Raw genomic sequence first — 3,381 nt, forward strand, 5'->3', positions numbered from 1 at the left:
CACAGTAAAGGGATCATCCCTCTCTAGCACCAGCTTGCCTTGAGCAAGGACAAGAGCAGTCATACAACACAGACTCTTCAGAAGGCTTTGCCTCCTCACCCTCAGCCAGAGCTTCTGAACCTCTGTGGACCACGTAAAAGTAAATCTGTGGTCCAGGCATGAAGACTGAATCATCAGTCTTCATCAGCCCACGTGATGTGAAAGCCCATGTAATGTGAAAGCTCATTCCAAAGATAAGTCTCCAGTTTTTTCCAAACTTACCTAGATCTCCATCTGTGTCTGCCTCGTTACTGCTTATGATTTCAGGTTGTTGAGGTTCAGGGTGGAACTGACCTCACCAAGATCGAATGAAGCCCTGCCATCAGCATCCACCCAAGAACGTGCTCACTAGTGTGTAGACCTTGTGCCGGGAACCATGTATGCAGGCTGGCTTAGCTTACAGAGCTCCTTCACTCCCTCTTAGGAGATTCCCAAATAGAGCACTTTTCCTTTTAGGTTTAGAGTGGGAGGATGGAGGGGTGGTGAGGAGGGAACACTTGCCCCATGGCTACCTGAGGACCATACTGTAGTTTGTTCAACCCGTATGTTTCATCCAGTAGTCAGTGTACTTAGGCCTGCTCTGTGCAGAGTGGTAGACAAGCACATGGAGGTGAAAAAGGAAATAGAAAACAGTGGTTCCTGCCATGGAGGTGTGAGTGATGACAGTTGGAGAGGGGAGAAGGGCTTGCAGAGCCATCAGACATCAACTCAAAGCAATGTGCTGCCGGCCCGGTGGCTCACGCCTGTAATCCCAGCACTTTGGGAGGCCGAGGCCACCAGATCACTTGAGGTCAGGAGTTTGAGACCAACCTGGCCATCGTGTGGAAGCCCTGTCTCTACTAAAAATACAAAGTTAGCCTGATGTGGTGGCACGTGCCTGTAATCCCTGCTACTTGGGAGGCTGAGGCAGGAGAATGGCTTGAACCTGGGAGGTAGAGGTTGCAGTGAGCCGAGATCACACCACTGCACTCCAGCCTGGGTAAAGGAGTGAGATTCCATCACACACACACAAAGCAATGTGCTGTGTTTGCCATAAAAAGTGTGAACAGTAGTAAACTATGTGTGTACATCCTTAAGGGGTTCTGAAGTAAGAAATATGTCATAAAGATGTGAGCCATTTTAAACCATATGCATGAATGCTGGAAATCCCTGAGGTAAGAACGTATATAGAGGACAAGTGGAATTATTCAGGGAAGGCATCCTGAAGAGGCAGTGGTAAAGGAAAACAGCATCGATGCTGGAGACAGGCGCACGTAGGTTTTAAACCCATTTCCACCACTTCCCTCTTCTAGTTACTGGTGTCTTGCTTTCTTCATCTGTGAATCTGAGGTCATAAGATCTCAGAGACTGCATTAGAGATACTGTGTGTAAGGCACCAGGCAGAGTCCCTGGCAATAGTGAGTGTTCAGCACACAGTACTGCTCACATCCTAGAAGAAAGTGATTTGTGCCATGTCAATTGTCAGAGTACAGAAACTTGCAGATGTCGGCAGAGCTGCAAGGAAAGGTGAGCAGGAGACAATTTGGTAAGGGGTTCTGGCTGGTTGGGCTGCTGCACAAGGAGTTTGGGGTTGGAAAGACTGAAAGAGCCCTAGGATTCCCATCTTAGGGATACAGAATGGCAAAGAAAGTCAGCAGGAAGGGAATGGCATGATGAAAATAGAGTTTGCATGCTCGCTTCGGCAGCACATATACTAAAATTGGAACAATACGGAGATTAGCATGGCTCCTGCGCAAGGATGACACACAAATTTGTGAAGCATTCCATATTTTTATAAATTAAAAAAATTGGGGGAAAAAAGAAAATAGAGTTTGTGTTGTCCTAGGATGATGGTCAGTCCGGTGGTAGGGCAAGGAGGGCAGGGGGCTATTATATGAATGTTTAACAGAGGACAAGACCTGGGTTATGTGCTGGCAGGAAATAGAACAGAAGAAATAGATTTTTTTTTTTCTGTTCCATGTGGAAACGAAAATAGAATGGTAAGAGATCATTTAGCACAAGTGACTCATTTTACAGATGGGAAAACTGAGGCTTACGAAGGAGAAAAGGTGGTGCAATGATGTTATCTGCAGTCATTGTGGATTTTTCATGAGATGATTTATAAACTAAACACTTTCGAAGGAAGGAAGGAAACAAAACGCAAACTGAGGCTCAGAGTGCTAAAGGGACTTGTTCAAGATATCGAAGACTTCTATTACAAGTTATTGTCAGCCCTGAAGCTAGGCCCCCTATTTCCTAACAGCTCCTACCCCAGTGCCAGTTCCATCAGCCCCCAGTCAGCCTCCAAAGTAGAGATTGGGAAGGATTTCTTTGGATAGAATCAGCGTTTAGTAGCTGTGGAATCCATTCTCCCTCTCCTGCCGCCGAGGCCAGAGTCCTTTCCTGGCGTCAGCCCAGCTTTCTTCTCTCCAGGTGGTTACCTTTTGGGTAAATCCACTTAGGGAGTTAATTGATAACGAAGGCTCTCCCACATTATGATTTAAAGTGTGAACACCCACATCCAAGTGACATTTACATTTCACTGAGAGGTGCTTAAAGACCTAAAAGCCTGCAAGATTCAGAGGACCAAGTTTTCTTAAGGTGCAATCACAGGTTCCTAGTGAGTCCCAGCTCAAAATAGGTGAATGGGCTTAATTTTTTTTCTTCCACCCCTAATCTAAATTCCTATCATCCACTAGCCTCCACTCTTGGCAACTTTGACATTCATTTGTTCAACCAGTATTCACTAGTACCTACTAAGTACCAGACACTGTTCAGGCAAGGTCTCTGGACTACATTCTGGCTATATATTCAGGGTTATAAAACCGAACATCATGGGAACTCAAGGGAAGGCCGCATAGCCCAGTCTGTGAAGGGGAGATGTCACTGAAAAATGTGAACTTGAAAGTGCGAACAGTGAACAGTGAACACTGGGAAAGTGTGAACTTGAAAACGTGAGTGAACCTGGCTAAAGTAGGTGGATAGGAAGGGGACAGGGCATTCCTTGAGCAAAGGCCTGGAGGCTGCAGTCCCAAGCGCAAGTTTAATGGGTACCACCAGTTGAAAGTGGAGAGAGCTGCTTTTTGTCTAATTTTAGGGGTGAAGAGGCCCCTTGTGTGCCCTCATTTCTATCAGGAACATGCCAGAATGCTCCTTCCTAGAGATTGTGGCCGTAGGGACAACCTTCCACTGAGGTCCCCAACGCAGAGATTCACTCCTAGCTTGGGGAGTAGGGTTGAAAACCCCTATATCCCATTCCCAGGTGGCCCCAGGTACATCACAGGCCACAAGTTGGGAGCACACGCAGATATGTACTTTAAAAAAACAGCATTTAACACTTTCAAAAAATTAGTTGCCATCATT

General features: G+C 46.3%; 1 non-coding gene across 1 annotated transcript; it reads left to right on the forward strand.

Moving 5' to 3' along the window:
* Window positions 1–1,708: 1,708 nt before the first annotated feature.
* On the forward strand, window positions 1,709–1,812 carry LOC126944549 (U6 spliceosomal RNA). The gene has a single exon (XR_007722103.1). It is a non-coding gene; the product is annotated as a U6 spliceosomal RNA (small nuclear RNA).
* Window positions 1,813–3,381: the final 1,569 nt, after the last annotated feature.

Source organism: Macaca thibetana, chromosome 1, assembly GCF_024542745.1.
Source record: "Macaca thibetana thibetana isolate TM-01 chromosome 1, ASM2454274v1, whole genome shotgun sequence".
In the NCBI taxonomy this organism is placed as follows: domain Eukaryota; kingdom Metazoa; phylum Chordata; class Mammalia; order Primates; family Cercopithecidae; genus Macaca; species Macaca thibetana.